The 22,392-nt window shown below is 56.6% G+C and overlaps 1 protein-coding gene across 1 annotated transcript in view; it reads left to right on the top strand.

Moving 5' to 3' along the window:
• CAMK1D (calcium/calmodulin dependent protein kinase ID) overlaps positions 1–22,392 on the top strand; it is a 172,427-nt gene that overhangs the window by 120,201 nt on the left and 29,834 nt on the right. The gene's annotated exons all lie outside the window — the stretch shown is intronic.

Here is a 22,392-nt window from a genome sequence, read left to right as displayed (position 1 = left end):
GGTGGGCTCTCTCCAGGAGGAGGCAGGGGCTGCAGAGAGCGTTCCTGCACTCCGGTAACTCTGGAGGTGGGCTCTCTCCAGGAGGAGGCAGGGGCTGCAGAGAGCGTCCCTGCACTCCGGTAACTCTGGAGGTGGGCTCTCTCCAGGAGGAAGCAGGGGCTGTAGAGATAGGGCCTGGCACCGTGTTTCTTTCCCTTTAAAAAAAGCAGGTGAATTTCTCCTCCCTGGTCACACAAGTGCTCTGACTCTTAAGTGATGCCATTCCTGGGAGTTGCCCAGAATTCTGTGGGCCAGATTCAGGAACGGGAACTGGGAAGATGTTGTATGTTCTCCCTGACCTACATGAATATTCTAGAATACCACAGAGGGTTGATTACAGGAGGTTTTTATTAAAGGTTACATCTTACTTCAAACCCACTCTTTGTCAGTGGTTTTCAGACCTTGGATGCCAGGGCTATGAGAAGCATCGAGGGTTAGGTTAGCAATGCATTTGCCTGTCTTCATTTAAATCTTTTCACCGTACTGTGTACTTGCTTGTTGTGGGTTCTTGGGAGTTAAACAAAGATAACATTCATGTCTAATCTTTCAAGGGACTGTGTTAAAACTGGAGTCACAACTGGAGTCTGTCCTTTTTGGGAACAGAATTAAATTCAGTGAGTTGACCCCCCAAAAAAATGCATTTCTTGTATGTTTTCATTTTCCTGGAGGTGATTTAGGCGCCATGTTTGCGCAAATCATGTTAGGGCGCAAGTTAAGTGCTCATCACTGAAAGCACCCAGTGACTCAGTCACTATCTTTAGAGTATTTTCATAAGTGTGACACGTTTTGTGCAAACTTTCTTTCTTTAACGTTGACGGTGTCAGGGATAAACACCAGGGCCTCACACGTACGAGGCCTGTGCTCTCCTCCCCACCCCCACACCAGCATGGTGACAGAACCCACCCAGACTGGAAGATGACCCCCCCGTGGCAGGGACACGCAGCACTAGGGTCTGTGTTATTGTTGGCCCTGGGCCCGGGCATTTCTGCAGGCTGTGGCCACACAGCCTGGCACAGGATGTCCTGGTCAGGAGGAGGCCGGTGGCCCTCACTCTTCCAGTCCAGGTGCTTTGATTCAGCATGGGGAGAACCCAGATGCCAGTGATCACATTCACTGGGACAGACGGTGGCGTCAGGACGGGCAGCTCCAGGCCCGTTGCAGAGAGGGGACCCCGCTCGTGTAGGTAGAAGCCACCGCTGACAGCCCGGGGGTGGGGGACCCCGCTCGTGTAGGTAGAAGCCACCGCTGACAGCCCGAGTGTGGGCGTGCAGGGAGGGAAGGGGAGCAGCAGCCTTTATGGAACGGAATCTTTCCGCTTCTGTAGGTTAGGAAGGGTGGTGGTTGCCGTGACAACGGTGGGCTGCCAAGGCTGCGGCGTGCCCATCCCTGGGCTCCCAGGCGCTGGGATCAGAGTGGTGGCTTTCCATTGATGAGTTGAGGCCGCTGCTGCTGGCGCAACTGAAGGTGGCTCCGAGTGGGGTCCACGCGCAGGGCCCCGGGGCCCTCCCCCGCCAGAGCCGGGTCTGCCCAGGCCCACATGCCACTCACCCTGCTTCAGGGGTGCCTTAATGCCCAGGAAGTGAGATGCACCTACTTCCGCCTCCGGTCATCAGCACTTCCGCTTCCTGCTGACACTTCCGGCTAAGAGCACGTCCACTTCCGGCTAGCCCCTTCCTGGAGAGCAGCCACTTTCCCTATTTCTGCTTCCAGGACCCTCTGGGCCGCTCCTGGGACAGTGCTCAGTACCCAGCTTGGGCCTCCCAGAACCCTGGGGTCACTTCCTCCCGGGTCCTCACAGCCCTGGAGAAGCCCAGGACGTTCTTGGGAATGGGGCACGTTTCCCCGCCACCTTCCCTCCTAGGTAGATGGTCCATGAAGTGAGTCCACATCAGACGGAAGAACAGGAGAAGGAACCTGTGGGCAGGAGCCCCTAAAAGTTGGGGTGTCCCAGAAGTGGCCCAAAGCAGCAAGCTTTCCTGCCTTTCTTAGACAAAGACGGGATTTGCCAAGAGCTGAGCCGGGGGGTCGGGGTCTGAGCTGGTGAGTCTTCGAAGAAAGAGCAGGTTGGATCACTCACCCCGCTCGGGGTGAAGGCAGCCCTGCTGTCTCCAGGGGCACAGAGGCTGGGCACAGTGCCCACTGGCCTGGCACGAGAACTTGTGGCGCTTGTGCCAGGGCTGGGGCCAGCCTACCCCTGCCGCCTTCGTTGGTGTAGCCGTTGTGTTCCTTTCATTGGTAACGCAAATCAGATGTGCAGATCCTTGAACCCAAAGCTATATACATCCACTTGCTTTACTCTCTGTTTATAGAACTGCAACTTCAAAAAAAAAAGTTGGGCACATATGCTGCCCGAAGCCTTGTGCTGCTTGTACCAGTGTGGCCAAATACATGTGGTGCCCGAGCACACGTGTCGCCCGCATCTCCCCTCTTGAGAGGTGGACCTTCATGCTTCCCTGTCTAATGCTGGGGCGTGTGTCGGGGTCTCTCCGCCCTTGGAGAAGCCCGGGTTCTCTCTTGGGCCGTTACTCTCCACTCTCTCCCACTTTCTCTCCCTTCTTCTCTTCAAAACCTCCAAATAATAACTGTAATTTACAAAAAAAAAAAGTCTTAAAAGGGCCCCAAATATGAAAATCCCAGCTCTGTTCTCCCCATCCCCCCCTAGTGGCGGTGGTCTGGGGGGTTGCAGCCCGCATGGCAGAAGCCGACCCTGAGCAGCCTCGCCCTCACCGTGCCCTCAGGAGCTGGCTAGTAAGTTATTTAATTTTGCTTTATAGGTCACACCCCATGATGCTCAGGGGTAACTCCTGGCTCTGCACTCAGGAATCACTCCTGGCGGTGCTTGGGGGACCCTATGGGATGCTGGGGAACAAACTGGGGTTGGCTACATGCGAGGCAAACACCCTCCCCACCCACTGTACTATTGCTCTGGCCCCACGAGCCAGTTCTTTATGGGCGTCTCTTTCATTCTGTCCCTATGACTCAGCCCTTGTATTCACTTATAAGATAACGTGCAAGAGTAGATTTAAATTCTGCCTCTCAAAGCGACTGGATTGTATGTGTGCCAGCAGTTTCTATAACAGCAGGTTGAATGGGACAGGCTCTGGCCTGGGCGGGCTTGGTTGCTCTGTGAGAGAGCTGCCACCTCTCACCAAGCCTTCCACCTGGCCCCGCCCACACTCCTGCACACAGCCGCACCGTGTTAGGTCTGTAGGGTCATTCCGTGTAGGACCAGGGAGATGGCTCGAGGCTGGAACACATGGTTGGAAGCAGGAGCCCCAGTTTCCATCCCCAGGGGACTAGGTGTGCGCGCGCACGCACGCACGCGCACACACACACACACACACACACACACAGACACACACACACACACAATCTGTATTCATGCTCTACTGCTCTACCACTTGAGCCTTATCCCTGACCCTATTTATCTTTTTTGGTAAAGTGTCTAGTCAAATGTTTCGCTCATTTTTAATTAGCTCATGTATCATTATATCATTGGATGGAGACTATTCTTCATATATACTTCTCGTTGTCAGATATAAGGAATGAATATGCGACTCTGGTCTGGGGTGGGGTCACTTGGCTGTGCTCAGGGCTTACTCCTGACTCTCTGCTTAGGAGTCACGCCTGGTAGTGCCCAGAGGACCGTATGTGGTGTTGGGGTTTGAACCCAAGACCTCATACACACGAAGAAGATTCTCCACCATGTGGACCACTTCCCCAGACCTAAATGATATCATTTAATAAGATAGCTTCTAGGGCTAGAGCAATAACACAGCGGGTAAGACTCTTGCCTTGCACGTGGCCAACCCGGGTTTGATTCCCAGCATCCCATATGGTCCCCTGAGCCAGGAGTAATTCCCGGGTGCAGAGCCGGGGGTCACCCCTGAGCATCATTGGGTGTGATCCCCAAACAAAATAGAAAGCAGCTTCACAGCAGCCTTGCACCTCCAGTGCACCTTGCAGGCACCTGTCAGTTTGTGGCCTTGATTGCCCTGTCAGCTGTGGGCCACACCCTCAGCCTCAGCCCGCCCAGGGGAGACTGTCTGCGTCAGCCAGGCCCTCCGCCACCTTCTCACTGCTCCCTTCGGATGACCTGGTCCCAACACTCCTGGGCGGGATCAACAGGCCGGGCCCTCGAGAGCACAGATTTCTTTTTCTAAGCATGATGTGGTTTTTCTAGGTTGTATTTCCATGTAAGTTTTAGAATCAACTTACACCCCCACCACCAGAGATGCTTGTGGAAATTTTGGTGGGTGGGCATTTTATGGACTCTATCAATATGGAAAAGAACTGACAAACTTTTAAAAGTTGAACCTTTTAATCCACAATCTTGATCCGCCTCTTTATTTAGACTTTTCCTTCTCCCAGTAATGTTTTAGATGTCGATCTTCCATTTTTTAAAATTTATCCAGAAATAATTTGATCCTCTAGTCTATGGATTATTTCATTTTCCCCCCAGTGGCTTGCTGCTATTTTGTAAAAAAATAAATTCCTTTTTCTGTGTGTACTAACCTCTTATCCTCCTAAACTTCCCTTTTAGTTCCAGTAATTGTTTCATTAATTTCTTACAATGTTTAGCTAAACAATCTTGTCATTTGCAACTTACTGTAATTCTGTTTCGTCCCCCAGCCCCAGGAATATTTTTAATTTTTTTTTCTTTTTGGGTCACACCCAGCGATGCTCAGGGGGTTACTCCTGGCTTTGCACTCAGGAATTACTCCTGGCAGTGCTTGGGGGACCATATGGGATGCCCGGGATCGAACCCAGGTCGGCCGCGTGCAAGGCAAACACCCTACCCACTGTGCTATCGCTCCGGCCCCCGCCCCAGGAATATTTTTAGTAAAATATGGATTGTTTAGTCCAAAATATCAGATTATTGGGTGTATTTTTCTTTAAAACAGTTTATGTTATGTATTTTGGAAACCCAAACTGGTTTCTCCCCTTCTCTTCATCTCTCCCATTTGATATCTAATCAATTGGAGTTCTTAAAAGCAATGGCAAAAGGGGGGGGGGAAGTGGCAATGAATACCTTGATGTTTTCAAATACACGAATGAGAAATTTTTAGTTTGGCCTGAGTATTTTGTGGACTTTATCATTAGGTTTGTCGTGTTTGGGTTGGCAAGTCTCACCTGTGTTGGTTCCTGGGTCCCCCTGTTTTTCTGTCTGGAAAATTAGTTACTGGGCTGTGTTGGGGTTTTTTGTTTGTGTTTTCCTGGGAGCTTAGGAAGTTCTTGATTCCAGGGCTCTTGGCAGGAGGAACAGAACTCTGAGGGGGACTGAGCTCATAATATTTGTGCCTGGGAGGTCCTCGGTTTCCTCAGAAACTGTGTCCTCACCTCTGATTTGCAGAGATAATAGGGGAGGCTGCACACCCTCATGTTTTTACTTAGTTAATTGCTCTTTTGATAGCATTTCTGTCCCGGGGGGCTGCAGTAGGAAACGGGATTGTTCTGGGAGGTCTATATTTAAATTTTATTTATTTATTTATTTTCCGGGATGCTATTTTTTGGAAGGCTCTTTGGATAGTGTGTGGTCGGTCAGACTGGAGATAAGTCACAGAAGAAAAGTCACTTTGTTGGGGTTTGTTTTCCCTCTGCTTGGAGACTAGAGATGGGAGACGGCGCTCTCCCGTCCCCACCCCACCCAGGCTGTGAGACACCCGTCCAGCTGAGACAGCTCAAAAGGCACATCAGAGCCCATTTCTGTTGTGGTTTGTTGGGGTTTTTAGACTTATTTGGGGAACCACATCCAGGCGTGTTTAGGGGCAGCTTCTGCCTCTGTGTTGGGGATTCATCCTAGTGGTGCTCAGGGGACCGTGTGGGTTGGGGGTCGAACCCGAGTCTCCTGCGTGCATGGCGTGTGCTCGCCCGCTGAGCTCCTCTCTGTGCCCAGAATTCATTTTTTTAAAAAAGACATTCTGGGGGGCTGGAGCGATAGCACAGCGGGTGGGGCATTTGCCTTGCACGCGGCCGACCCAGGTTCAAATCCCAGCATCCCATATGGTCCCCTGAGCACCGCCAGGAGTGGTTCCTGAGTGCAGAGCCAGGAGTAACCCCTGTGCATCGCCAGGTGTGACCCAAAAAGCAAAAAAAAAAAAAAAAGACATTCTGGGCTGGAGCGATAGTACAGTGGGGAGAGCATTGGCCTCGCGTGTGGCAGACTTGGGTTCGATCCCCGGCATCCAAAGTGGTCTCCCAGCACTGTCAGGAGAAATTCCTGGGTGCAGAGCCAGGAGTAACCCCTGAGCCTTGCTTGGTGTGACACGAAAGAAGAAAACATAAAATAAAGACAAAAAGATAGGGGCTGGAGCGATGGCACAGTGGGTAGGGCGTTTGCCTTGCACAAATTAACTCTAGAATCTTCTACCACACCCTCTGCTCCCTGCTGCCTCTTGCCCCTGAGCACACGGCAGCTGTTTCCTTCCAGTGGGTCAGGGGAGACCCCAGGGCATCCTGGACCTCTGTCCCTCTGTCCCTCTGCCCACAGTCCCACCCGCCAGCAGGTGCTGTGGTCACCAGCTTGCCGCTCTGCCTCTCCCTGCTCCTCCCCACCTCCCTGCCCCAGGCCTGCGTGCGGGGAGCCCTCCCGGTCACTCCTCGCGGTCATCCTCAGCTCACAGGCCTCAGGATCACCCTCAGAGGAGGCCCTGCCCCAGGGTGGCCTGTGTGCCTGGTCCCCACTCACATCCCCACCCCCGCCCGCCGTTTCCTCCTTCCCGCTCTGCTGCAGTGGGCCTGGACCCCAGCCCTGGGGCTCAGCAGACACGCCAAGCCTGCCCCCCAAGGGCCTTTGTTCTGGGACTTTCTCTGCCTGGAGCACTTCCCCACAGATCTCTAAATACTATCATAGAGCGAGAGAAATAACAGGGTTTCTGCCAGATGTCCCCGTGTCACGGAAACGAGGCTCCGGCTCCCGGCGGGAAGGAGCAGTCCCCCTGCCTCCTCCTGACACGCAGATTCACTGCCTGTCCCCTTCGCAGGTTCCTGATCCTTCCCATCGGGGTGGCGGTGGCGTCCAGATCTATGTCCTAGGGCTCCGGCCTTCCCACGCCGTGTCCACTCCCCTCCCCCGCTGTTCATCTCCCCCTCGCGCACTGACCTCAGATCTGAGCTCGGGCTCGGGGTTTGTTTCCAGCGGACACGCTGCCCCTGCTGAGAGGACCATTCACTGTGCTCAGACCATGCCCTCCTGTCCACCCATCAATCACAGAGAGCCACTGGGGGGCTTCGCAGCTTGGCCATTGCAGTGAGCACTGCAGATGGAGCGCGTGTAGATCTTTCCTGTCCCGTGTTTTGTACTCTTGGGATAAATGCCAACAGTAGAATCACTGCCTCGCGCGGTAATTCCCCGTTCCAGTTTCCCGAGTGTCTCGGTACTGGTTTAGCATCCCGCCAGGGGCTATGGGAGCGACTCCTCTTCCTCCGCCCGCCCCTTCCCCCCGTGGTCCTGACTGTCTCCAGTCTCTCTGACATAGATGAGTTCTTCCCCAAATTAAGGCTTCTCTGTGGCCACCCCAGGTCGTTTATACCTGCTATGTGTGATGCTTGATAAAGCTTGTGTATTCAGTAGGCACCTAATAAGTGTTTGCTCGGGGGAGGGGGGGACTGGAGCGGCAGCACAGTGGGGAGGGCACTTGCTTTGTACACGGCCTACCCAGGTTCGATCCCTGGCATCCCAGATAGTCTCCCGAGCACCGCCAGGAGTAACGGCTGAGTGCAGAGCCAGGAGGAACCCCTGAGCATTGCTGAGTGTGGTCTCAAAACAAAAGCAAAACAAGTAAATGTTTGTTCAATGAACATGATTTTGCATAAAATGGAGAACAGTTAATACTTCTTACTTCCCTGTTTGGACTGCAGTGATAGCACAGCAGTAGGGCATTTGCCTTGCACGCGGCCGACCTGGGTTCAATTCCTCCGTCCCTCTCAGAGAGCCCGGCAAGCTACCAAGAGTATCCCGCCCGCATGGCAAGCTACCCGTGACATATTCGATATGCCAAAAACAGTAACAAGTCTCACAATGGAGATGTTACTGGTGCCCGCTCGAGCAAATTGATCAACAACGGGACAACAGTGCTCCAGTCACAGTGCTCCAGTGCTCCAGTGCTCCAGTGCTACAGGGCTACTTCTCTATTTAAAACTAAATGCATCGGCACACATGCTGCTCCAGCCCAGGTGCTGCTTGTGCCCACGTGGCCAAGCATGTGGTGCCTGAGCACATGTGTCGCCCGCATCTCCCCTCTTGAGGTGTGGGCTTGCATGCTTTCAGGTCTATGCTGGGGTGTGTAGGGCTCTCTCCACCCTTGGAGAAGCGGGGCTCTCTCTTGAGCGTTTCTTTCCACTCTCTCCCACTTTCCCTCCCTCCTGCCCTTCAAAACCTCCAAACAAAATATGTTTTACTGGGGCTGGAGCATAGCACAGCGGGTAGGGTGTTTTTGCCTTGCACGCGGCTGACCCGGGTTCGATTCCCAGCATCCCATATGGTCCCCCGAGCACTGCCAGGGGTGATTTCTGAGTGCAGAGCCAGGAGTAACCCCTGAGCATCGTCGGGTGTGACCCAAAAATCAAAATATATATATATGTATATATATATGTATATGTTTTACTTCAAAAAAAATTAAATACACTGTAAAAGTGCTAACCAGGGCCAGGGGACAGTATAGGGTCAGCAGCTCCCCTGGTCCGTGCAGTCCCTGGAACCACATGAACCTCTCCGCGGGTCCCCCGACCAGTAAATGTATCACTGTCGTCCCATTTCTCATCAATTGCTCGAGCGGGCACCAGTAATGTCTCCATTGTGAGACTTGTTGTTACTGTTTTTGGCATATCAGATACACCACAGGTAGCTTGCCCCGCTCCGCCGTGCGGGCGGGATACTCTCGGTAGCTTGCCGTGCTCTCCGAGAGGGACGGAGGAATCAAACCTGGGTCGGCTGTGTGCAAGGCAAACACCCTACCTCCTGTGCTGAGCATGCGGCCGACCCAGGTTCGATTCCTCCATCCCTCTCAGAGAGCCTGGTAAGCACCAGTAAATAAATTATTAAAATTAAAATACTGTTCAGTGAGTATTTTGAAAGTAGAGTAAACTAGAAAACACCCTGTCCGGTAGTTACTTGAAAGAGAGGGAAAGTTTATGAAATAATATCACCGAGGTCATGCCTTCAAACCTCAGTTTGGTCGAGACAGCCTTCAAGTTCTTCCCTTAAATAAGTTTTCGGCCAGTGGCGGTGTGGGTGAGGGACTGATCCCTTGCGTTCTGCACAGACCACGTGACATACAAATATTTCTAAGTTCCCAGGCGGGAGCACAGTACAGCAGGTAGCGTGCCTTGCACACAGCCAACCAGGTGTGATCCTCAGCACCCCGTGTGGTCCCCCCAGCCCCACCCAGAGTGATCCCTGAGCACAGAGCCAGGAGTGAGCCCTGAGCACTGCTGGCTGTGACCCCAAAACAAGTATTTCTAAATTCCTTTCATTCCATGATTGTGCTTAAATGCTGCCGCCAGTTACCTGCTGAGCTTGAAAAACACCCTTTTTTACACTTTCTTTCAAGAATAGCTGGATTCCCAGGGACTCTCAGACAGGAAATGCTTCTGGGAGAGAAATGTAACCTGTGGACGGCGGTGGCTGGGCCCAAGGATGTCTGAGCGTTCTCCATTTGTGGGGGTTCCCAGGGCCTCCATTCTCATGGAAAGTGTATTCCTAAGCCGTACGTGGTGCTCCCAGAGGCGGCTTGAGTCATAGCATACGTTATTTCTCCCCGCAGACGGTCTCCTGGAAGCATGACAGTGACGTTATGGCTAATGAAGGGAAAAAGTGTCTGCGATGCCTCATACGTTTGCACATAAATGGCCCAAGTTGTCTCTTTGTTCATTGCAGCAGCCTAGGGGCCTGCGAAGACCCCCAGGGGCCGTGCCTGGGGCGGAGGATGCGCTCGAGGCTGGGGGCGGGCACGGAGGGGCTCAGCGAGCCTGGTGGGCTGGGAACGGGGAGGGCGGTGGTGGGGCTCCCCAGGGGCGGTTCCGGCTGGTGGCTTCCAGCGGTGACTTCTCAGGGTCACCTTGGGGATTCCTTCTGCGCGGTGGCTCTCACCGGGCTGGGGACGCGGGGCGGCACCCTGGTGAGAGACGGCCGGGGAGGTGCCAGCGGAGGGGCGGGCAGCCCTCCTGGCCGCGTGGAGGCTGGGCCCGGTGCTGTGGTAAGGGCGCCCCGGGCGGCTTCGTCTCTGCGCCTGCTGGAGCTACCCGAACCCGGACGCGCTGGCGGGCCCGTCGCCGAGAGCCTGCTGGGCCACGGCCCTGTGCGGCTGCCCCTGCCCCTGGGCCACGTGCCCTTCCTGCCGGCTGCCCCTGGGCCACGTGTCCTTCCTGCTGCCGCCTCAGCGCCGCCCGTGCCCGCTGCCCGGCCCGCCAGCCGAGAGACGAGGGCAGGGGGTGGATGCAGGAAACGCCCGAGGCCTTCAGTAACCACTGACCGGCGCTCAACTCCCCGAGGCTGCCAGCAGAGCCTTTTTGCTTTAAGGATTTTTTCCTTTGTTTTCTGTGGTGCCGGGAGGAAGCCCCGAGACGCAGTGACCCTTTCAGTGTGGCGTTTTCGGCCCCCCTTGGCGCTCTCTTGCACTCTCGCTGTGTCCCCTCCATCCTGGCTTGCTGTGTTTTCCTTTCATCTCAAGATATTTGCTCACTCTCTTTGGGTTTCTTCTTTGTCCCACTGGCTGCTTAAGGACACTCTGTTTAGTTGTTGCCTCTGTGTGTGTGTGTTAGTTTTTTGGAAGGAGGGGGCGTTTTCTTTTGCTTTTTAGGCCACCCCTGTCAGTGCCCTGAGGCTATTCCTGCTTCTGTCCTCAAAAGTGACGTCTGGCCGTGCTCGGGGTGTCAGGTGTGGGGTCTGATAGGGTGCGGGTTCAGCACCTCAGCCCCTGTGTTATCTCCCCAGCCCGTAATTTTCAGACTAATGTAGCCTGGAGAATGTTCTGGGTGGACCTGAGGAAACTGTGTTCTGGTCCTTGATGGGGTCTGTGCGTCCTTTACACCGTGAGCTCGGGCCCACCTGAGAATGTTCCTCACTCAGCCTCTCCGTGGCTGTTCTCGCTACTGAACATCTCCTTTCTCTCTTCCATCCTGCCCCCTTTCGGGATGTTTGCTTTATAAACATTGGAGCTGTGTGTGTGGTGCATGTTTGTTGCATATAATTTCTGAAAAAGACTCTTTTAGCATTTTCTTCACTTTCATTATACTTTACTTGGTACAATAGAGATAAGGCTCATGGTTTGGGGTACAGAGCTACCACACCTCACCCCCACCAAAGTGCCCAAACCCACTGCCCTCTCCTCAGGCCACTCGTCTACCTCTTCCCTCCCTCCACTGCTTGGTTGTCTCAGAGGTTTGGGTTTGGCTCGGGGTGGTGCTCCGGGGTCACTCCTGGCTCTGCACTCAGGAATCACTCCCGGTCTCCGGTCAGCACGGGCACCTCTGGGCTTCATGAAGGCTCTTCCAGCTCCTCAGAGTCACCCGGTAGCTCTTTTGCAAGCTCAGGACCAAATGGGGTGTTGGGGATGAGACCCAGGTCCGCTGTGTGAGGCAAGCACCCTCCCTGCTGCTCCATCGCTCCAGCCCCTCATCTTCGTTTTTCAATCCGAGGCCAAGGGTCTGTCATTATCCAATCTTGCCTGTTCCCTTGTTTTGAAACCTGACAAGGTTGAGTGCACGATGCCTCGCTCTGTCTTCCGTAGCAGCTCACTTCCTCTGTAGCTGTGCTTTGTCATGTGAGTCATTTTGACGCGAAGATTATATTTCATCTCTTTGAGATATAATCTTACCCATTTTATCCAATTTGAGTGAAATTCAGCACCTTTCACTCAGTGTCGAATGCGCTCTTGAAAGTATGCATAATAGCAGACACCTTCAGATTATAGAGCAATGTGAAAAATTTTGCTAAGGACCGAAGGAGTGGAGTCGCTTAGAATAACACTCCAGAGTCATTGGTTGTATCCGCTCACATTTTGTAGGCATCGTTATTTGGCCCAACGGTGAGGGATTGGCCAAAAGTCTGTGCACCGGGGCTGAAGATAACACTGAGCACTGGAGTGAGAATCAGTTGTCATTCTGACCACAAAAATAAAGATAATAAAGCATTTTGCCAGCATCAGCAGGGTCTAACTCTTGCCCGAGAAGCTTTGATGGAGAGAGGAGAACCTCATATTCAAACAGGAAAAATGGCTCATGACGGATTCATTTTTCATCCCAGCCCACATACCGGGTCATTAATGTGTGGGGTCTTAATTGTCTCCCCGAGCACTTGTCTCCGTTCAGGATCAGCCTCGTGGCTGATTTATCGGGTCCAGGCTCAGAAACACCAGACAGTATGTTTTGACAAAGAGCCTTTGAACCCCGCACCTCCCGCGCCCGCGCCCCAGAGATCAGCGGCAGACAGCCTTGCATCTGTTCGCTCCCCGCTGGCTTTGTGCGTCTGTATTAGATTAAAGACGCTGTTTCCTTTCCATTACGGCTTTAATCTACGCCGGTGGAGTCTCGGTGAATGCAGGAGCCGCTAATTCCGCACTAATGTGGACGGGCTGATGGGTGAGCACGCGGGGTGGCCGGAGCTGCGTGAAGTAATATTTTCCCCTCACCGAGGGAGGAGCGAAACCACGGCCCCACCGTGCCTGTGACCCCGCTGGCACCTGCAGGGGGAGCGCCCGGGTCTGGAGGCGGGGAGCAGGAGCTGGCTGAGCAGACGCCACAGAGCAGCGTGTTGTGTGGGGATGGGGGGGCTCGTTCCCTCCTGCCAGCGCCCCCCCTTTGTCCCCATTGGGGTGACGGAGATGGTGAGCCCGGCCTTCCGGACACAGCTGGGACGGGCCGTTGAAGTGAGCTGCGCACGACACCCCACGTCCCGCCGTGGGGCGGCGCCCTGACCGGTGTTGGATGGCCATGCCCGGGGCCACCCCACGCCCGCGCCTGACCAGGTGCCCTCTCGTGGGCCGTGCAGACCTGCCCTCTCCCTGCGGCGCGGCCGGCTCTGGGCCCCGTGGGTCAGACCGTTTGGGCTCTGCAGTCCAGCCTGCCCGCAGCCCTCGAGGTAGAGAGTGGAGATCAGGGAATCAGCCACCACGCGCGCCTGTTCGGCTCAGCTGCCCCGGGAGGCGAGGGGGCAGGGGAGGAGCCGCAGAGAGGCCAGCGGGTTGGGGCTGGAACTCCCGGCTCTTGAGGGTGGTGCTTCACCGTCAGGATGTGCCACGGGGGGGGGGGGGGGGTCCTGGGGAAAACCACACACAGGGTGGGGGAGGGCTGGAGCCAGCCCGGAGGGTGGGAGCCTGGTGGGAGGAAGGCAGAGGCAGGGCGGGCCAGAGCACAGGTGGGTGGCCCAGAGCTGCCTGCGGCCATCCCGCTCCCTTTGTCCCCGTCCCAGAAAGTGGGTCGTGCTGCAGGGGGCCTGCGGGCTCTGGGAATCGGCCTCCCCCACTCTGCTCCATCCCACTGGGAAGCGGCGAGTGTTGTGGTTCCCCTGGCAACCAGCTCTGATAGCTCACTCTGTCTCCGCTGGCGGCCGGTGACCTGACGTCTCAGCAACTCAGCGGAGTCTCCCCTGGAAGGACAGTGGCCATCTGTGTCGTACGGAGCGGGGGTGCTTCGGGCCGGAGAGATGGTACAGTGGCAGGGCGCTGGCCTGGCACACAGCCGACGTGGGTTCAATTCCCCGCAGCCCACCTGGGCAACCAGGACCGTCAGGTGTGACCCCGGAGCCCCGCTGGCCTGGAAACCAACGCTTCGGCGGGCAGGAAACGCAGCCTGAAGCAGCTTGAGGTGGTTTTCTCAGAGGCGGGCAGCTCGCAGGGTGCCCGTCCCTCTCGCCTCGTCCCCACCCCGAGTGTCTGATCCAGGAGGGAACAAATGCACTGTGGGCATGGCTTTGTGGCTCAGCCTGATTGGGGTTTGTGTCAGCAGGTGTGGGTGTGGGTGTCGGTGGGTGTGAGCAGGGCTGGTGAGTGAGTCTGGGTGTGTGTGATGGGGCACCGGGTGCGGGAGGGCCTGTGTGGGCGTGTGCTCAGGCCTGGGGGTGTGCTCAGGTGTGGGGGTGTCTCAGGCCTGGGGGTGTCTCAGGTCTGGGGGTGTCTCAGGCCTGGGGGTGTCTCAGGCCTGGGGGTCTGTGCTCAGGTCTGGGGGTGTCTCAGGCCTGGGGGTGTCTCAGGTCTGGGGGTCTGTGCTCAGGTGTGGGGGTGTCTCAGGTCTGGGGGTGTCTCAGGTCTGGGGGTCTGTGCTCAGGCCTGGGGGTGTGCTCAGGTCTGGGGGTGTCTCAGGTCTGGGGGTGTCTCAGGTCTGGGGGTCTGTGCTCAGGTGTGGGGGTGTCTCAGGCCTGGGGGTATCGTCAGGCCTGGGGGTCTGTGCTCAGGTCTGGGGGTATCGTCAGGCCTGGGTGGGTGCAAGGTTGCCCTGGTCTCCAGGCTCACTTCCTGAATGAGATGAAATAAAAATGAGGCAAATAAGGTAAAATGAAAATGGTAGATTTCTTTTATTTTTTTACCATTAAAAATTTTTTTATTGACACAATCATTAAGCACAGTATCAAGTCGTTTGGGGCGTCAGCCTCACACGTCTCTCCGTGTGTCATCGCCGCTGCATCCCCTCGGCCCACCGGGCGCCCCAGCCAGTGGCCCTGCTCACGCCAGCCCAGCGTTGGTCCCTGGTGACAGCCCCGGGCCCTCCTGCTGCTGCCTGGCCGTTTCCTGCTCCACATGGCTGAGACCGTCCTGTAATTGTCCTTCTCTCCCTGGCGTGTTTCACTCACATAATCAGCTCCAGTTCCGTCCAATTTGCCCCAGATGGCACGGTTTCGCCTCTTCCCTGCCAGGGCGGAGGGATCTGCTGAGCCACAGCCGCCAGCTGTCCCAGTGGCCATCTGCATGGGCGTGGCGTGGACCCCGTGCCCTGCTGTCCGAGCCGGCTGCCGGGACTCGGGGCAGACCCAGCTTCTGTGGCGGCGCCCGGTGTCCGGAGCTTGTCCGTTCTGGGGGTTGAAGAGGGGGCAGCCTCTCCTCGGGGTGGTGGGGCACCCTCGGTCTTCTGAGGAGCCCCCAGGCAGGCTGGCAGAGTTCTGTTGGATCAGCCCAGATTCTGGAAGAGAGAGACTCGACCCAGCAGTGCTCCGGCTCCCTGGAGGGGAGGGAGGCCCTTTCCGGGGCGGGCGGACGCTTTTCCTGCCTGGGCTCCGGGCTCCGGCCCTAGGCAGCCCCGGCTGAGCCACAGCTGTGCCGCTCAGCTGTAGCGGTGCCTCTTTCTCTCGGCCCCCAGGGCGGCTGGCCCGGGCCTGCTGTTGGTACCTAGCGATTTACGTAACACGCAGTGTTGGGGCAGGAAGACTAAGGGGACAGAGAGGAGAGTTCGGAAGTAGAACCCCACACACAATCGCACACATATGTGTCTACCAAAATACACACGCACCAGTTGGCATATGTTAATGGAAGTATTCCAGGCCAGGGGAAGGGACCCCCGCTTAATAACTGGTGCGAGATCGCTGGGCTTGGGAGGAGGCATCTGGCCCCACTGGCCGCTTCAAGCAGAATAAATTCTAGAGGAACCAAAGATTTCATGTAATGAAACTCCGTCTTGCTGCTTTTTTCCCATGTTGAGTTGTGACAGCTTTCCCAGGCGTGCGACTCAGAAGCCATAAGGAACAGTATCAACAACTGTACAATAAGAAGAACTAGAAGCTTCTTTGTGGCCAAAAGTGGTTTTAAAAAGTGAAGGGGAAATGGAGAAGTGTGTTAGCAGAAACATGTCACTGGCCACGTTTCAATGTTCAGATGACTCAAAGGGCTCGTATAGACAAACAAGTGACAACAACAACAGGAGCACTGGCCATTTAGATAGAAAAATGGCACGGGGCGGAGCAATAGCACAGTGGGGAGGGCGTTTGCCTTGCACGTGGCCGACCCAGGTTCGATTCCCAGCATCCCATACGGTGCCCTGAGCACCGCCAGGTTAATTCCTGAGTGCAGAGCCAGGAGTGACCCCTGTGCATCGCTGGGTGTGACCTGAAAAGAAAAAAAACTTGCCCATGAATGTCTTCAGCGGCTTAATTCACGATTTCCCAAAACCCAAGTAGCCAGGCAGACACCCTTCAGACGGGGCCGGGCAGACAGACTGCCACACATCTGGACCCTGAGCCTGCTGCACGCTGGTGACTCCTGACGCTGCTGCTGAGTGGAGGTCGCCGGCCTGCCGAGGACAGCAGCCACGTGTTAGAGGCCGTTCCCGGAAAGGCGTGGCTGTCAGGTGCTGGCCACATCAGTGACTGCGAGGGCTGAGTACTCGGACCACATATGACTCCGCAGCAGCGCGACCTTGGTGGCCATCCCACCAGCACTGTGCGTTTCCTTCCTGGGCCTTGCGGGGGCCAGAAAGCCATGACATGCCCAGTACCCAGGTCCTCACCTCTGACCAGTAGAGATCAGAGGGCTGGGGCTCCCTGGAGGAACGGCCGAGCCGAGGGCCACTACAGGAAATCCAGAATCATCCCAGAGCACCTCTTGGGCAGGAAGGAAGAACTCTTGGAAGAGAAATGCTGAGGCCCACAGGACATTGAAACTGACTGCCAGGGCTCTCAATGCTGAGACCCACAGGACATTGAAACTGACTGCCAGGGCTCTCAATGGCCAGCTGGAGGCAGTTTTTTTTTTTTTTTAATTGAGTCATGGTGAGATAGCTACAAAACTTTCTTGTTTGGGTTTCAGTCATACAATGATCAAACACCCATCCCTCCACCAGTGCACATTCCCCACCACCAGCGTCCTCAGTCCCCCCCTCACCCCTCCCCTTGCCGCTGTGGCAGACAGTCTCCCCCATACTCTCTCTACTTTGGGGCATTGCAGCCTGAGCCATACCGAGCTCTAGCCCAGAGCCCATGGCCAGCACACCTGGGGTTGTGCAGGTGTGAGTGGGAATGAAGCTCTCCCAGAGGGGACCCCAAATCCATTGCAGTCGTGTCATCCCCTAGATGTTTGACAAGGAGCAAAACATGGAACAAACCCATTCCATGTCTGTTTGTTGTTTGTTTCCGCCAGAAGTTGATTCTCATTTGTCGGGCGCAGTCGTCAGTGCGATGAATTCCCCTGGGTCTCGGGGTTTCCTTCCCAGCCAGGTTCCATGTGCCCAGGAGCCAGTGTTGGCTTGTCCCACCTTCCGCTCATGGGTGAGGCGCCATCCACGTTCAGAGGTGGGGAGACGTGACTGTGACCCAGCCCCGGGCTGGTGGTGGGGGACAGGCGGTCTTCCCATCTCTGTGGGGAGCCACACCCACACCCCGCAGCAGCCGCCCCACAGGGACCAGGCCACTGCACTTGGTTTGGGTTTTTTGTCTTAAGCATTTTTGGGGGGCTGGAGCGATAGCACAGTGGGTAGGACGTTTGCCTTGCACGCGGCCTACCCGGCTTCGATTCCCAGAATCCCATATGGTCCCCCGAGCACCGCCAGGAGTAATTCCTGAGTGCAGAGCCACCCCTGTGCATTGCCGGGTGTGACACAAAAAGCCAAAAAAAAAAAAAAAGAATACTTTGCTGATGTTCCCAATAATTTGTTGCGTTCAATATTCCAACACCATCCGGCCACCATCGCTGAACCTTCCCACCACCATATTTCAAATTTTCCCATCACCACCCAAGCCTGCCCAAAGGCAGATCCTAAATAATTTATTTTGTGTTGCTTGTTATGAATAATCCACTAAACATGGTCCCAAAAGGTTTCCCTGGAGGGAAGTGTACGAAGGTGCCAGTAAGCCCTTGTCTAAGGGACCACTGACATGTCATCCCAGGTGGAGCCGTGCGCTGCACTATCGAGGTCAGTTGCCTTCTACTTGACCCCCACCCAAGGCGGTGCCCTACTCTTGGAACATCAGCGCCATAGAGTAGGAGATGTCACTTCAGGAATTCTAAAATTTCAAGTAGGGTGATAGAGCTGGAGTTAAGTTTGTTTGTTTTTTTCTTTTTGGGTCACACCCGGTGATGCACATCGGTCATTCCTGGCTCTGCACTCAGGAATTACCCCTGGCGGTGCTCAGGGGACCCTATGGGATGCTGGGAATAGAACCTGGGCCGGCCCCATGCAAGGCAAACGCCCTCCCCGCTGTGCTATCGCTCCAGCCCCTGGAGTTAAGTTGTTAACTGGAAGGTGGCTCTGGGGTCCGGAGTTCTCTCTGCAGCTTGTGGCCCGCTTCCGAGATTTATTTGTGAGTCTCCGGGCCATGGGCCCTGGGCACTTGGAAGCCGGGAAAGAGGCATCAGCGGCTTCTGCTGTTTGGCTGGAGCCCGGGCGGCCGTCACTGGGGCCGTGGGCTTCCCCCAAGTGGCTAATGTCCAGCGTCCCTCCTGTTGGCTGCATGTCCCTGCTCCCACCGCCTAGTGTCGAACGCCTCTTCAGTGCAGTGCAAGGAAGCAGCGTCGCTGGTTCAGAACTCAAGGGCTGCCTCACCTCCTGCTGTCTCTGTTTCTGTAACTGGGCCCCAGAGCTGCTTCCTGACTCACGGCGATGCTGGGCGCCTGGGGAGTATCTGTCGTCTGCCCTGGTCATAGATCCCCGCTCATGCTCGGCCGTAATCGTCTGTTTCCTAGATGGAAATGTCACCCTCTAGACGCCGCCATTTACTGGCTAGATCCTACTCAGAATTCTTGGTGCTCTTCATTACAGTTGGAATCAGCAGAATATCCTATTCGGAGGAACAAGTAGTTCTGGTAAAAACGCTTTCTCGGGAAATGGGGAGAGGAGCTTCTGAAGCGACGTCCGTCTCGCGGGAACTCAGCACTGGGCTCCAGCCCCGTGCCCACCTCTCAGACCCCGAACTCCCGAGTCTCTGGCATAGCAGAGCAGAACTCCCAGCCTCGGAGTTTGCTCCCAGCTAACGTGTCTGAGACTGAGAGGAGCCTAGGTCCAGTGGGCAAACAGCAAACAGCAGCTTCCCTGGGCCAGCCCGTGGCACGGCGCAGACGCAGGGTGAGCCCCGTTGGACTGAGGCAGAGAACCGGGGCCTGGGCCACCCAGTACTGGCCGAGCCCTGAGCAGAGCCAGGGAATGAGGCGAGTCAGGGCCTTTCCCGGGCTTGAGGCTCCAGCAGACAGCGTTGGATTTTTACAAGTGTTAGCAGCAGGTGCCGGGGGCACGCCGCTCCCTCCCCCCCCCCCCGCGTTCCCTGACGCCAGGCAGCGAGCAGAGGGCTCGGGACACGAGAACCACTCGTCATCTCTGGAAATCCACATTCTGGTTCTGGCTGCTGGGCACGAGGAAGGTGGCATCATTTGGGAAGGAGTCTTAGGAGACTCTGACTTGGGTCTGGGGGCCACACCCGGCGATGCTCAGGGGTTACTCCTGGCTCTGCACTCAGCGATCACTCCTGGTGGTGCTCGGGGACCCTATGGGATACCGGGGATCGAGCCTGGGTCCAGCTCCGATAGCTGTGATAGCTGTGCTATCACCCTGCCCCTAACTTGGGTCTTCTTCCATCCTCTCCTCTAAGCTCTGGGCAAATCAGCACAGGATTCCTATCCCCAGCTTTAGGGCCCACCTCGCATGTGCCCTAAGGAAACCTGTTATTGTCCCCTTCACCCCCACCCCCAACTTCCCACCGGGAGGTGATTGCTAGCAAACCATCTCTAAAATAGACTGTTCTACTATTCTGTGTTCGTCGCTTATTTACAGTCTAAAAGAATTGTCCCTTCCCCATCTTATTCACTGGAATGCTAAACTAAAGGGATTTACAAATTAAAAAGAAAAAAAAGGGAAAGGAAATTTCTTCAAAATCTGCTCAAAGATGACATGATTTTATGTAACAAATTGACACCATCGTTGTATGTGTTAATCGAGATAATGCTATGTATGTGAGGGATGCATTTTCAGGCCCCTCGGAGTATAAGTGACCACACCCAGCCCCCAGTCGCCCACTGGCTTCCCACCCTGGAGGTTGCGCTCAGCCCCGGCAAGGCAGGTGCTCTCACCACTGAGCCATCTGTCCCCGGCTGGTCTTAAGTAACCCCCAGCGCTGCATTAGGCTCCCGCAGTGCCGGGTCCCCAGTGCGAGGCTGGACCAGCTCCCTCTCGGCCCGAGTGGCTCCTCGGTGGCGGTCACCGCAGAGCCGGCGCCGCCCCGTCCCAGGGCGCCCTGAGAACACCTGGCCGGGGTTGTGTGCACACAGGAGCCTGACGCGCACCAGAGGGGGCTGTGAAATGCTTAGCGCCAACTCCTCTCCCCGCGGAGCCTGAAGAAACCGACTGCCCCACGCACCACACACACACAGATACAGACAGGCACACAGAGACACACACAGACACACACAGACACACAGACACACCCACATACAGACACACACAGGCACGTGGAGACCACCCACAGACATACAGACACACAGACACACAGACACACCCACAGACATTCAGAGACACAGAGTCACACATACACAGACACACACATATAGACACACCCACATACAGACACAGACACAGACATACACATACACATACACACAGGCACACACAGACACACGCACAGAAACACATGCAGAAACACACCCTACTCACAGACACACAGACACACACACACACACACACACACACACATAGAGAACCACACACTGGTCTTAACTAATCAGAATGTGGTTATTTAATACCACACACACAGACACACACACACATAGACACACGCAGAAACACACACATACACAGTCACGCACGCATGTGCGCACGCACACACACGTGCTGCTGTCACTGTGCCCACTAGCAGTGGAAATACCCGGAAGCCTTGCCCGTGGCCTCCGCGCGCCCTCTAGTGGCCGAGCAAGACAAAGCCCCTGTGGGGGGACACCTGGGGCCATTCATTTGGAAACCTCTCGGCAGTTCAGGCGGGTCGTGCTGGAGGGGACGGGCGGGCGCGGAGCCTGGGGTGCCCACTCCGGTCTCCGCTGTGGGCCTCCGGGAACCGTGGCTCTGCCTCCGGGAGCTGTTGGGGCCAGGAGAGGCGGGAGCGGCGTGTTCCCGCCCTGGCACCCACGGCCCCGGGCATCCCGGCGGCGCCCTGGTGGCCCCTGGCAGCAGCGACCAGGTGTGCGGGCCCAGAGACCAGAGGCCACACGGCAGGGGGCAGCAGGGCCTGGGCAGCGCCCTGTGGGCGGGCAGGCTCAGGCTCAGAGCCGGCCGCCTGCGTGGAGGGTGCTGAGTTTGGAGGGGGGCAGCTGCCGCCCCCCCTGCCCCTTCCCCCTCCCCTCTCTCCCCAACCCTCCCCCTCCCCTCTCTCCCCACCCCTCTCTCTCCCCTCTCTCCCCTCCCCTCTCTCTCTCTCCCCTCTCTCTGCCCCTCCCCCTCCCCTCTCTCCCCACCCCCTCTCTCTCTCCCCTCTCTCTGCCCCTCCCCCTCCCCTCTCTCCCCACCCCTCTCTCTCTCCCCTCTCTCTGCCCCTCCCCCTCCCCTCTCTCCCCACCCCTCTCTCTCTCCCCTCTCTCTGCCCCTCCCCCTCCCCTCTCTCCCCACCCCTCTCTCTCTCCCCTCTCTCTGCCCCTCCCCCTCCCCTCTCTCCCCACCCCTCTCTCTCTCCCCTCTCTCTGCCCCTCCTCCTCCCCTCTCTCCCCACCCCTCTCTCTCCCCTCTCTCCCCACCCCTCTCTCTCTCTCCCCTCTCTCTGCCCCTCCCCCTCCCCTCTCTCCCCACCCCTCTCTCTCTCCCCTCTCTCTGCCCCTCCTCCTCCCCTCTCTCCCCACCCCTCTCTCTCCCCTCTCTCCCCACCCCTCTCTCTCTCTCCCCTCTCTCTGCCCCTCCCCCTCCCCTCTCTCTGCCCCTCCTCCTCCCCTCTCTCCCCACCCCTCTCTCTCTCCCCTCTCTCTGCCCCTCCCCCTCCCCTCTCTCCCCACCCCCTCTCTCTCCCCTCTCTCACCACCCCTCTCTCTCTCCCCTCTCTCTGCCCCTCCTCCTCCCCTCTCTCCCCACCCCTCTCTCTCCCCTCTCTCCCCACCCCCCTCTCTCTCTCCCCTCTCTCTGCCCCTCCCCCTCCCCTCTCTCCCCCACCCCTCTCTCTCCCCTCTCTCTCCACCCCTCTCTCTCTCCCCTCTCTCTGCCCCTCCTCCTCCCCTCTCTCCCCACCCCTCTCTCTCCCCTCTCTCCACACCCCTGTCTCTCTCTCTCCCCTCTCTCTGCCCCTCCCCCTCCCCTCTCTCCCCACCCCTCTCTCTCCCCTCTCTCTGCCCCTCCTCCTCCCCTCTCTCCCCACCCCCTCTCTCTCCCCTCTCTCCCCACCCCCCTCTCTCTCTCCCCTCTCTCTGCCCCTCCCCCTCCCCTCTCTCCCCACCCCTCTCTCTCCCCTCTCTCTGCCCCTCCTCCTCCCCT

This window comes from Sorex araneus, chromosome 9 (assembly GCF_027595985.1).
Source record: "Sorex araneus isolate mSorAra2 chromosome 9, mSorAra2.pri, whole genome shotgun sequence".
NCBI classification, from domain to species: domain Eukaryota; kingdom Metazoa; phylum Chordata; class Mammalia; order Eulipotyphla; family Soricidae; genus Sorex; species Sorex araneus.
This window is presented reverse-complemented; position numbering and strand designations above follow the sequence as displayed.